Source organism: Lactuca sativa, chromosome 8, assembly GCF_002870075.4.
Source record: "Lactuca sativa cultivar Salinas chromosome 8, Lsat_Salinas_v11, whole genome shotgun sequence".
In the NCBI taxonomy this organism is placed as follows: Eukaryota; Viridiplantae; Streptophyta; class Magnoliopsida; order Asterales; family Asteraceae; genus Lactuca; species Lactuca sativa.
This window is the reverse complement of record NC_056630.2, coordinates 130,579,646-130,593,505: the sequence shown is the minus strand read 5'-3', so window position 1 is coordinate 130,593,505 and position 13,860 is coordinate 130,579,646.

The following is a 13,860-nucleotide window of genomic DNA, read 5'->3' as shown; positions in this document are numbered from 1 at the left end:
ACGCCTGGGGGTATGGGTGACTTTATTTTCTTAGTATCATAACAATTTATATAATTGAAACCAAACATCATCAACATCACACATGTAATATTACAACTGTCACTAGTTTAAATCAAGTACTGTATTTCAATATTACATGCCAAAATATCCGAAGTATGATGAAAACATAACATAACAAAATGTCCATGTAATCTTGCTGACCAACCTGCTCAACGATTTCCCGAGAATACAAGTTAATTTGAAAAGGTCAACATATATAATGTTGGTGAGTTCATAAGCATGTTTGAGTAAAATATTTTGTATTGCTTTGTAAACACCAGAAAATTCGATATTTTATGAAAAAACAGTTTGAAATTTTTGTGTTCGATCTTGTATTAATGCATGTGTGTTAATGTTTGTGAGAGTATAAAGAGAATGACCCTAGACAACCCGATGTTGTCTGCTTATGAGAATGTTGGAATATCAACACCCGAGGTTGAGTACCAGCACGTGTAGGTTACCGTGTTTTCCATAAAAGATTATTTTCCGTAGGATAAAAGGAACAAATAAACTTCGACTTATATGCGTGTACTATTTACTCATCAAATTGTACACAACAATATGTTTTATAACATCAAGTTACTGATGCGTTTACGCATTATCAATGCACAACCAACTCGTAAACAACAACTCATATATCTAGGTTTAAAGACTATATGATATTATCGTCTCACGATCACTCATGATTTAATTCCATGAAGTGATTCATGTGAGCGCGAGTTTAATCCAATACTCAAATCATATTTCAGAAGCACTCATGAACGTTGCAACAAACCTTTACTATGTATAAACGCCTATACAATCTACAAGCCAATTAATGACAATCTTCTTTCATACTTACTTCCAATGTATGATCGACTATGGACAGTTTAAATAATCTTATTATTTAGGAAGTCAAAACATGCAAAGTGAAACAATAGTAAATAATTGACACAAGACAGTAACATTACGTATAAATAAAACACCTTTATTTAATCTTCAAAATGTCAACTACAATTTATCTAATGCAAGTTTCTAAAGCCTATCTAATCACTAAAACTAATATCGTCCTTCAGCCCAACGCTCCTAGCGTGTTGCAAGTGCTTAACCCTACTCAGTTCCTTCGTAAGAGGATCTGTTGGGTTATCCTCTTACGATGCCCTCTTTAATACGAGGAGTACCTCTTCTACCCGATGTCTAATGAAATGATATTTTTTGTCGATATGTCTGGATTTGCCATGATCCCTCGGTTCCTTGGTCAAGGCAATGGCTTCGTTATCGCATAAAATCTCCATAGGCTCCTTTATGGCCGGTACAACTCCAAGGTCTCTGATGAAGTTCTTAAGCCATATTGCTTCCTTTGACGCTTCACTCTCTGCTATGTACTCTGATTCGCACGTTGAATCAATTACGGTCTCCTGCTTGGAACTTTTCCAAGTCACTGCTCCTCCGTTTAGGGTAAAGAACCAACCCGACTGAGAGCGGAAATTATCTCGGTCGGTCTAAAAACTAGCGTCACTATACCCTCACACTCTCAAGTCATCACTCCCATCGAGGATAAGGAACCATTCCTTAGTCCTTCGTAGGTACTTGAGAATGTTCTTTACTGCGGTCCAATGTGCCAACTGCAGAAGCATAAGGTACTCGGCTCATCTTTGCTATTTCGGCTTCGGTAATTGGGCTTTGAGTCTTACTCAACTTGGTATTGATTTGGATCGGTAACTCCCCTTTCTTGGAATTTTCCATGCTAAAACGTTTTAACACTTTATCCAAGTAAGTACTTTGACTAAGTCCTATTAGTCTTTTACTCATATTTCTCAATATCCTTATTCCAAGAATATAAGCAACTTCCCCGAGGTCCTTTATAGCGAATCACTTCCCAAGCCAGGACTTAACCTCCTACAAGGTTGGGACGTCGTTTCCTATAAGCACTATGTCATCCACATACAATATGAGAAAGCTAATTATACTCCCACTAGCTTTTATATATACGCAGGACTCATCCTCGCTTCTCGAAAAACCAAACTCTTTGACTTTCTCATCGAAACAAAGATTCCATCTGCGAGATGCTTGTTTCAATCCATAAATGGATTTCTCAAGCTTACACACTCTATTAGGGTGCTCTGCACTGACAAAACCCTCTGACTGACTCATGTAAACATCTTCTGCCAACTTCCCATCTGGGAAAGCGGTTTTGACATCCATCTGCCATATTTCATAATCATGAAATGCATCTATGGCTATCATAACCCTTATAGATGTAATCTTCGCTACTGGTGAGAAAGTCTCATCATAGTCAACTCCGGGAGTTTGAGTAAAGCCCTTCGTAACCAAGCGCACCTTATACGTGTGCTGTCCCATCCATATCGGTCTTCTTCTTGAAGATCCACTTGCACCCGACCATATTACGACCTGTCACATTGTCAACCAAGTTTCAAACTTGATTGTGATACATGGACTGAATCTCGTTGTCCATAGCCTCTTCTCAGTTTGCAGACTCCGGGCATGTCATGGCTTCCTTGTAGTTATTAAGTTCATCCAAATTTATCAATGCACTATCACTGATAAACGTATCACCTTCAGTTTGTATATGAAAACCATACAACACAAGTGCAACACTAACTCTACTGGAACGTCTAAAAGGTAAGCACTCATCAATTGGTTCAACATGAGTTTCCTCCCCGGGTTAAGCGCCATTGTTAGAGGTTCCTTCATCGCTTGATTCTTGAAGCTCTTCAAGATCAATTTGCCTCCCAATGTCCTCTTGAAATATGATTTTTCGCTCTTGGAAAACCCTTCTCCTCGCAATGAAGACAACATTGTCACTCAGTTTATAGAAGAGATATCCAAAGGACTTCTGCGGATATCCGATGAAAATACATTGCTCACTATGAGGTTCGAGCTTGTTGTGACTCTCTCTTCTTACGAAAGCCTCGCAACCCCAAACCTTGATATGTGCCAACGAGGGAGCCTTCCATGTCCACATCTTGTGAGGTGTTTTGGCAACCTTCTTAGTTGGGACTAGATTAAGGATGTAAGTGGCAGTCTCTAAGGCATAATCCCAAAATAAGATAGGTAGCGAAGCTCGACTCATCATGGAATGAACCATGTCCAAAAAAGTTTGATTACGCCTCTCTGCCACACCATTCAACTATGGTGTCCTAGGTGGTGTCAATTGCGAAACATTTCTGCATTCCTTGAGGTAGTTATGGAATTCAATACTAAGGTACTCACCTCCTCGATTGGATCGGAGCATCTTAATTTTCCTACCCAGCTGATTCTCCACTTCTTGCTTAAACACTTTGAACTTTTCATAGGTTTCTAACTTGTGCTTGATTAAGTAGATATACCTATATCTGCTATAATCATCGGTGAAAGTCACATAGAAGCAGTTTGCATCCCTTGTGGTGGATCTAAATGGCTCACATACATCGGTATGTATGAGATCCAATAAACCCTCACCTCTTTCACAAGTACCAGTGAAGGGTGACTAGGTCATCTTTCCATGTAAACAAGATTCGCACGTGTCATCGTCCATAAGGTCAAATGACTCCAACACTCCATCCTTTTGGATTTGGGCTATGTGTTTCTTGTTGACATGTACTAGACGACAATGCCACAAGCATGCTTTTTCTAAACCATTAGAAGAATCGACATGCAACACATCATTTCCTAAGTTGTCTACAACCATCACAGTTCCATATATACCATTACAAGGCAATGCTTCAAAATAGAAAGTATTATTAAAGAAAGCATTAATAGAACCATTTTCATTATTAAACGAAAATCTACAACATTGTTTATACAAACCATGAAAAAAAATAATGTTCCGTGTCATTTCTGACGAGTAGCAACAATTTATTCAAATATAAACCTAACCCACTACTAAACACTAAAGAGTAAACTCCAATCTTGGTGACAAGCGACGTTTTCCTATTCCCCCTGATCATGTTTATCTTCCCATGCTCCACATACCTACTTCTTCTTAGACCCTGCAAATCAGAACAAATGTGAAAACCATATCCTGTATCGAGGACCCAAGACATAGCATGTGATGTGTTATTGGACAAAATAGTATAAATACCTGCGAATGTGGGCTTTATCTTCCCATCTTTGATGTCTTGCATGTACTTCAAGCAACTTTGTTTCCAATGCCCTTTCTCGTGGCAGTAGAAGCACTTTGCATCCTTCGGGTTGGAAGAGGGAGCAGCAGGACCAGCTTTGGTTCCACTTGAAGAGGTATCATCGTGAGACTTTCCCTTATGGATCTTAGAAAGAGCCTTTCTCTTCTTTCCTTTTCCTTGCCCAATAGCCAAGACAGGGGCAACAGTAGTAGGAGTCGATGCAATAGATTTGCCTTTTAGACTACTCTCAACAGTCCTTAGCAGGCCTTAAGCTTTCTTAGAGTGACCTCCTCCTTGTTCATATGATAGGTCATACGAAACTGGTCATAACAAGGAGGCAAGAAGTGTAGAATGATATTTATGGCCAGATCCTCATCGAATTTGACATTCAACTTCAGCAAGCGGTCCACATATCTCTGCATTTTCTACAAGTGGGTCATGATGGACTCTCCGTCCTTCATTTTGGTAGTGATCATCGAGGCGATGATCTCGTACATCTCCTGCCTAGCACTTTGATGGTACATTTCCATCAAATCTTGGTGCATCTCGAATGGGTAGTAGTCCTCGTAGGACTTTTGGAGTTCAACAGTCATTGTTGCGAGCATGATGTAGTGAACCTTCGTAGCAACTCTCTCATGAGTTTCATACGCAACAATTTCTTTGAGAGTAGCAGTGTTGGTATCAATCTCCTTCAGCTCCTTGTTGAGAACATACTCTTTATCCTTGTAGCGAGTAACCATGCGGATGTTGCGGATCCAATCGTTAAAATTGGACCATCAAATATCTCCCTCCCACACAAGTTCATGGGTGAGAATGAGCCAGAAGGGGTTGAGCCATAAGTGTTGTTGTTTGAAGTAGACATCTGAAAAAGAAAATAGACAAAGTTTAGATTAGATAAGAACCCCCAATTTAACACTCAAATAAGAAATTAGGGCTAGGACCCAACACAATTATTTACAATTCAAATAAGGGATGTCGTAATCTAATTGTAAATAATTTGAAGGTAGTTAAATGACGATTTACCAATTTCCACCATGAAAAACAAAAAGGACACTTAAGTTTTAAATGAATTGAAATTCCTAGATTCTTTTGAGATTCATTGAATTCAATGGCATGTTTAAATCTTGATATGCCCTTAAAGTTTGTGACTGGGATATCGAGGATCACAAACAAGGTGTGATTAACCATGCAAATGTACTTGGTACTCTCGATGTCATTTACCACCTAATCAGTATGTCGGTTAACCACATACGCTCCATTGATCTATGATAAACATCGAGCCACCCTTTTCCATCATTGTTAGTCCCAAATTTGTGTGTCGGTTATCCACGCACGCTCCACTAACGACTTGACAAGGTGCAAAGTATAATTCCATGGAATAACATCATTTTCACATTTTTCCTATAGTAACTAAGATTGAGAATTTTATGAAAACATTTAGTTACTTTACATATCATTATACTTATTAATGAAGAATTAGTTGTCCTGTCCTACCCATTCGGCTAACGACCCTCCACTAGTCAAGAGTGCGGTGGGTAAGAGTGGATACCCAATGACGGTCATTTTACAGACCGCTTCCTTAAACACCCCTTATAGACTAGCTTCGTGAATGAGACCTACTAACGGTAAGACTAGCTTATCTTACACACACACACACACACATATATATATATATATATATATATATATTAATCTTACAATATTATAATAGTATAAGGGTTGAATTTTAAACTTGTAAAATTTTAGGGTTTAGAATTTAAATATTTCAAAATTAAAACTATTAATCAAAAAATTCCAAAACTTGAGGGCAAGTTTTGAAACTTTTCAAAACTTTCTAGATGAAATTTCAAATAATTAAATTAATCAAATAATTTGTGATTATCTAAATTCGACTTAATTTAATTTATGACAAGATAATTATATATACTATTAATTGTTAAAAAGTTGGTGAACATGAACCTTTTGGGATTTTGATTTCTGCCACAGATTTCTCTAAAGTTTAAACATTTGCCACAAAATTTGTTAAATGTTACACTTACCTCCCTTATTATCTTCCACCGCCTTGCCTCACCTTTACGTTTCCACCCTTTGCCTCACCAATCAGATGCAAGAAAACCCTTCTCCAACCTTCTTCTACCTTCCTTCTAATTTATTTCTCCGTCTTTGTTTTCTCCATTTCGACCTCCTGCCTCCCAGTCATACATTTTTTTTGGATTCCTGGTCGACCGACTTGCTTCACCTGCTCAGCCTTAATCGATCGAGTCTTCTGTCTAATGCTTGATTTCAAGTGAAGTTTATAAGCAACTCATGTATCTCTATCGACCTCTCCCTAATTCGTGAACCCTAATTGAAGTGTTAGTTCATGTGTTGAAGTATTCCATGCCATATATCTTCCCACAGCCATCAGTGGGAAATATACCAGGTAGAGATACCGAGCGACACATACAACGAGAGTGAGAGATGAAGCTATGGCGGATTTTTCCGGAAAGGGTAGCAATTCCGGCGAACATCTGTTATTCTATGCTTCTGTCGACTTTACATAGAGCTGGGATTTTGGTGTGTATTCCGGCCATACATCGTGTAGGTAAGTTTATACCCTCATGTATGCTTTTTTTGGGTTCGATTCTACTCATGGCCACCACCGGCAACAATGGTTGTCGGATTCTGCCATCACACCATCATCGCCCAAAGGGTGACCGAATATGCTTTGCTTAACGGTCGAATAGACCGATAACATCTCCTTTTGCGACGTTGTTGTTCGCGCTTTTTCTATCTTCTTCGCTTTTTCATTGGCCAAATCAGTCAAGAGTGGCGGTTTTGGGTACATATGTTATTCCTTCCTACTTTTTCGTTTTCATCGTACCTCTTCCTAAATTTATTTTTTTTGTTCTTTACTTAACTGATCATTCGGTGATTTTTTTTTGTGCTTTGCAGAGGACTTGATTCCATGAATCATGAGGTATGTTTTCATGTTGGTTCTTCAAATTAATCGGTTTTTTAATCAACCAACGGCTTACAAACACTCGACCCATGGGATTTCAAGATTTTGCTGACTGTGCTTCAAATCCGTCACTCTTATGCCTACTTCTACCAACGTGACATAAAAAAGTTGGGGCTAATTGATTGTACCATCTGGAATTTGTAGTCAATGTTTTGAGATAGCCTTTTCCATCGGCTTTGATCTGCTGGTGTCACCGGAGCATAAACGTCGTTGGCTAGGTAAATTTGGTGAGACGGTGAACATTTAGTCCTTTATTATCCGTTTTCGGAAAACATAAAGAAAAAGATACAATTTTTTTTCTTCTCTCCTACCCTAAAACTCTAGCGATTCGTATTTCAACAGATTGGTATTTTTTATGGAAAGCAAATAAGTTTGGTGATTTTTGTTTTTAAAATTTTGTAGGTTGTACGTGTTTGGGCTTCATGAAGTGGTTCTAAGATGATGAAACTTAGTGGGCATACTGGTAATATTAGGGCTCTGATTCTTGATTCTACTAGGGAAGTTTGTTTTCTCATTTGTATCATTTTCCTAGAATGAGAATTCTATGTCCAATTTAGGTAACCTATTGTTGAGGGTTAGAGTGTATAGGTGGAGTGGTGCTTGATGAGGAGGACAGGGTGACAAAGATGCTCCGGTTTATAGGATTTTACCGGCTTTAGGGATTATAGATCTCAATTACAAGGTAAAGTTATTGTTTTTGTGTATTTTTTTGGATGGTGCTTTCGTTTCTAATGTTTTTTGTCCTTGATGTTGCAGGAAAAACAAGTGATAAGAAAGATTCAGAATGTGATAGGGATAATAAAAGGAGTGGAAGAACATGATAGGTAAACTGTAATAGTAATGTACTTTAACTACTCCATTGCATAAAGTGTGTTAATTTGTAATATGATGTCCAAATAAGAAAACAAAATCCAGAGTAGAAAGAAACCAAAGTGAGAAGGTTAACTGTGTGTAAAGCTTGTCATTTGATTTGCAATCTTAAGTAATCATCGAGATTCTATGGAACTTATTGAGCAAAATTACGAACCTGGCCCTGATTCTTCTATTAATATCATTGAACAAAATTACGAACCTGACCCTGATGCTTGTATTGATATCATTGAACAAAATTACGAACCTGACCCTGATGAAAATGAAGTGGTTAAAAAACAAGAACCTGATCCAGATGATAGTGTAAATGAACCTATGGAGTTTGAAATCAGAATTACATCTGAAAATGAAATGAAGATGGAAAGCAATGAATTTGAGCCAGATCCTGATGATGAAGAGCTGCAAAGAATTCAAGATCCTGTAATGGTGGCATGTAATCGATTGAAAAAGTCGATTCAGTCCCTGCAATTTGAAGTTAGAACTTCAGAGGCTTCAATGGTGTTTCAGACTTTGGTTAAGATAATGAAGAATGTAATTGAACATCCGAATGAAATAAAGTTCAAGAAATTACGAAAGGTCTGTCATAAGATTTTTAAGAATCACTAAAGACTTGTATTTTTGGTTATCTAATTATTTTCTGGTTGAATGATTTTTTGCAGGCTAACCCTGTGATCCAAAAGAACATAACAAATTACAATGGTGAGCATCTTCTCTTGAATCTTGATTGATTTTGTGATTTCATAATTTTTATTAGCATAACTTAATTAGGGTAGGAATTAATCTGGACATAATGACTTTATCGTTTAAGATTCATGAATATTGTCAAAAATTAATGGATTTTGTGAGAATTGTTTATTTGGAATGTAAAGGTAAAATGGTCATTTAGTTAGATTTGTGTAGTCTATCATAATCTTTATGTTGTTCCACTGTGAAAAAAAAATTTCTTTCGGCTTTAATTTTATATATATTTCATAGGACAAATGACGGAATCTTAGTTAAATAAGAATGTCTAATTTTTTTTCCTTTTTTTTACACTTTCTTCTTCTGGATTTTGTTATATGTAACATCCCAAAAATACGAGCCAAAAATTTCATTTTTAAAACATATACTTTGCAAAACATTAGAAATAAACATTCACCGATCATATCATTTCATAAAAGATGTCGCGTGTCTGGATACCATTTTATAAAACATAATAATGTCAGAGTACAAATCCCCAGGAAGATCTCACAGTGCGGAATACAAAGCATGTATGTGATGTGCCGCTACCACGCCAACTCCTTCCCTTTCGAAGAAGAGGTACCTGAAACCAAAACTGTAAACCGTAAGCACGAAGCTTAGTGAGTTCCCCCACTGTACCACATACCATATAACCACATAACATACATATATTGTCAGGCATAACTGGGTGCCCGACCTACCCCTTCGGTCCTCTCGACCGGATACTGACTAGCATATTTGGGTGCTGGCTTCCCCTTCGGTCCTCTCGACCGGATGCTGACTAGCATATCTGGGTGCTAGTCTCCCCTTCGGTCCTCTCGACCGGATGTTGGGGACTATTTCACCCCCTACTACTACCACATAACACATATCACATAATCTATCTAGCATGGCTGGGCATGACCGCCCCTTCGGCCCTATCGACCGGTAATCTGGGGACTATCTCCCCTACTGTCACTAGCACATAGCATCATATCATACTAGCACATAAACACATCACATGTAGTAACAACCCTAGATGAATATCACAGAGACAAACATCTATCATACAACCCCTACTGGTGGGCCGACATTGTGGTCGTAGACCCACCGCTACTGGAAGGTAACTCACCTCAAAATAGTTGTTGATCTGCGTGGGAACTGACTGCCTTCTGCTGCTGCTGCCCCGGAAATCCTCCGGCTATAATTCCCACAAAACACTTAGTCAAATACTGCTAACCGACCTCAGGGTAAAATGACCATCTACCCCTAACCAAGCCAAGAGTCAAAGTCAAAGTCAACTTCCAGTTGACCCGACTCGCCGAGTTGGCTCGCCAATTAGGTCGAGTCCCTATCCATTCGATTGACCATAATCCAGTCTCTACTCGTCGAGTTAAGCGTTGACTCGACGAGTTTTCCTTCTAAACTGATGTCCAATAGTCTTTCATCCTACTCGCCGAGTTGTATGAACAACTCGTCGAGTTCATCTTCATCCGAAGAACATTCTATGCTGAGACTCGCCGAGTTGTATGAACAACTCGCCGAGTCCGTTCTTGAGGCAAGAAGATTGCCTTGGACTCGCCGAGTCAGGGCATTGACCCGCCGAGTTCCTCCATGAGTGAGTCTGGCTTCCGAATCACTGAGTCACCCCCATGACTCACGACCCACTCAGCAAACACGAAAAGGGGGAAAACTCGGGGACTCGCGACTCGACTCGCCGCTTCCGATGAACGACTCGCCGAGTCTTTCACATGCAATAATTATATACTTGATTTTGCTTGCATCCAGCTCATGCCTTACATAGATTTGAGTTCTTAGGGCTTGATTAACACGTAAAGTTTCCAACTTTATGTGTAAATAAACACCAATGAAGGTTTTAGGGCTCAAAATGCACTAAAAGAGTAGATCTAGGGCTTTCATGCAATATGGCTCCATAAAGGCAGAAGATCCGACCTCCTGGAGCTCAATCATGCCTAGATCTAAATGTTAATCAACTTATCACAAACCCTAATTCATAATCAAGCTTGGAAATGGCTCAAGAAGGACTTTAATGGAGCTCTAAGGGACTCTTAGCATGAAAACAGAAGGAAACTGAGTTATACCTCAAGGAATCTCTGAAATAACACCAAGATGTCTGGCCTCCTTCTTCTCCTCTTGATCTACTCTCCTTTTTTCTCTCAAAATCTTCAAGAAATCACACCAAAGTACTTCAATCTCACAACGAATGGGGTTAGGACGATATAGGGAGCTCTGTGGGTGAAGGGGGCGAGCTTGGTGATGGGTTTTGGTCATAAGACATCCTATGTGCTCATACAAACCCTAATGCTTGGATCTAGGTTTCTCTATTGTACATGCAAGTTATCCAAGACTATAAACCCTAATTCTAGCATTCAAGTAATCATATTAACATGAGATTAGGTTTAAGATGTTACCTTGATTGTTATGTAGCAATAACAATCCCAAATCTCCTTGTATTGACTTTAGAAAGCCTAGAGTCACAATTGTCACTCCTCTAATGGTTCACAAACACCATAACCAAGAGGATGAAGAGGAGAGAGGATGGAGGCTGCCCAAAAACGTCTACAAACCCTAGAGAAGTCTTAGCCACGTTTTTGGTCCTTAAGGGATCTATATATAGTGAGGCAATTAGGGTTATCTAACAAGGAAACCCTAATTTGGATGCTTAAACCCTAAGCAACCCATAGAGCCCTTTCCTTAAGGCCTTGGACGATTTCATATGGGCTTCCCCCATAGAATTCGTCCACCTTATAATAAAAGGCAATCCATGGCCCAAATTGCAATTATCTTATAATTACAATTCCAGTCCCTTAAGTTTAATTAATCTATTTTAGTCACAAAACTAATTACTAATTAATTATTGACTAATATTAATTAAACAATATGATTTCTCCTTTAATATATTATTCCCATAATATATTAATAAATCATATTTAATCCTTTCTCTCCATAGTTCATCCTATCAAGTTTGCTTTGGTGAAGGCAACCCAAAAGGACCATGCACCATCGGGTCAAGTACATACCAAAATAGTTATGGACTTAGACACTAATCCAACAGTCTCCCACATGGATAAGTCTAATAACTATTATGCGTATGACTTCAGATCCTGATCTGCAATCGTAGCTTTCCAAAGCCGCTGTCAACTCTGATCCTATCAGATACGCGTGTCCTTAGATAAGGGATCATATATTCCTCCATTATAGATATCGTATGAGATATGATTTCAAATCATTCTCTTTGTACTATATCTCGATTTCCGATTTATGAAGACTGACTAATTGAACAAATCAAATTAGCCTTAGCCCGGCCGAGCATTTACGTTTGTCATCACTAAATCATCAAGGGGCCCAAAGATATCGCTTTTATCCTACTTTGGATAAAATGAACGGATAAACTTTGATACAATGCTTTCTTGCACTCACTCACCGAATCACACACAACAATATGTTTTATAACACCAAGTTACTAGTGCGTTTACATATTATCAACGTGCAACCGATTCGCAAGATACAACTCACACATCTCGGTTTCAAGAATATAAGATGTTATCGTCTCACCAATCACTCGTGATACAATTCATGGAGTGATCCAAGTGAGCGTGGGTTTAATCCAATGCTCAAATCATATTTATAAGCACTCACGAATGTTGCAGCAAACATTTGCTTATGTCTAACACTCCTCTAGACAATCCACACACCAATTCATGACAATCTTCATTCATATCTACTTCCAACATATGAACGACTGTGGCCCGTTTGAATAATTCGATTATTCTTAATAAACTCAATTATTCTAGAAGTCAAAACATGCAAATGTGAAACACAAGAATAATACTAATCCCATATGGCCTCAAACCTTTGAGTATAAATAAAACTCCTTTTATTTATCACCATATCGATTACTCATTATTTGTCGTTTCGGGTAATCAACTTCTTACTTGAATTATTACACTTGTCCCATGCTCCTAGCATGCACACAATGTTTACCTATGGTTCTTACTTTGTGAAATAGATCTCATTGAACACATTTCCAATCATTCTCATTTCACAACTCCAACTCCTTTTTCATAAGTGTGAGAATATCAAATTCTTGTTACTTATAAAATATGCTAGATTCTAACATTCTATGCAATGATCCTTTTGTAATGTCACTGCACCAAAGTCACAAAGACTATTGCCAATGATATTACAAAGTCCTCTATCAGACATTGTTACAAGACAATTCCTTAGATATGATGTCTCTCACTCAAAGTACATTCCTTTGAACATCCTTTTGCATAAAAGTTTCTAATCTAGACATAGATTTTCAATATTCAATTCCCAATATGGACACGCTTCCATATTTTCCATATGACAACTCATTCTTAATAGAATCTTATCTATTCGTAATGATGTCGATATGGTCCATCCAATATGGAAACATTTCCATAATTTCCATATGACAACTCATTCTTAATAGAATCTTTTCTATAATAATGTCGATATGGTCCATTCAATACCATGCTTCCAACTACTCACAAGTAACCAATCCTCGTCGAACTTTGGATTGTCCTTTGATAGTTGTTTAGTTATTTTAGTCAAAACCAATTCTAGTCCCTTTTCCCTCTAAATGCGCTCGACATTTGGAAAATTTTAGAATGGTCAAATATTAAAGCATTTGCAATCGATCCTATACCTGAAGCGTATGGGACACGATGCATAATGTTTTATTAGCTATGTTCTCAAAATTCGAATTATGAAGAGGAATGCCGTAATCATAATCGAAATTTTAAGAACACACTATGTACCCTTGACTAAATTTATTAACATTTCTCAACCTAAACCTTTAGATTTGAAATGAAGCATAATATTCTCTTCCTTAATTATAGAAAAACAACTATTCCATCCTTACAACTTTGCAAAGAATGACTCTTGTTTTCTATAATTAATATTGCCAACTTGCAATACTTTCCTTAATAATCATACAATCATAACATTTATGCTCCCACTATCATGATGATTATTATAAAACATAACACTTATGCTCCCACTAGCTTCGACATGTATTCATAAACATCTTAACTTTCAGAAAAACAATACCTATTAAATTTCTTAAATCCATGTTTCTAATACTTAATGCTTTGATAATCT